The following is a 648-nucleotide window of genomic DNA, read 5'->3' as shown; positions in this document are numbered from 1 at the left end:
CCGCCCCTCCGGCCACTCACTGCCCAGCAGCTGGAAGGCAGAGCTGAGGATGTCCAGGGAGCAGACAAAGAGGTAGAGGCTGCCCAGGAGCCCGCAGGCCTTGAGGAAGCCGAGCAGCACCCGCCGGACCCTGCCGGCCACGCTGAGCTCTGCGGACACAGGGAGGGTTCCACAGCCAGCCCCGTCCGCCTGCCTGCCAGCCCACCTCCTCGTCCCCACCCGGGCAGGGCTGGGCAAACCTCCCCCCCGTTTCCTTTGCAGAATGGCCAAGCAGACAGCCCCGGGGCCTCCCCACAGCCTAGCTGCCAGCAAGAGGGGGAGAGGGTCCCTCACTGGGCAGGGAGGCAGCGGAGTGCAGGGACGAGGGTCCCTGGGGTGCTGGTCTGCGGGGTGGGTTTCCTGTTGGGCAAACCCCCTCCCTGCTCTCCCTCCCCAGGGCCCTCTCCCTGCTCAGACCCTGGGAGCACAGCCCCACACGGCCGGTTCCCGGGCACCTCCTGACCTACCTTTCCAGGACTGGCCCGTGTCCTTCAGCTGGGGCAGGGCCCAGGGGTCCGCGGGCCCCTCCTCCATGGCGGGGGCAGGGCTGGAGGTCCCTGCAGGGGCAGGGGCAGGTGGAGCCAGGGACAGAGCTGTGTCCTGCTCACC

This window comes from Myotis brandtii, unplaced genomic scaffold (assembly GCF_000412655.1).
Source record: "Myotis brandtii unplaced genomic scaffold, ASM41265v1 scaffold691, whole genome shotgun sequence".
Classification (NCBI taxonomy): domain Eukaryota; kingdom Metazoa; phylum Chordata; class Mammalia; order Chiroptera; family Vespertilionidae; genus Myotis; species Myotis brandtii.
The sequence above is the reverse complement of the archived record's forward strand: the minus strand, read 5'-3'. Positions refer to the sequence as shown.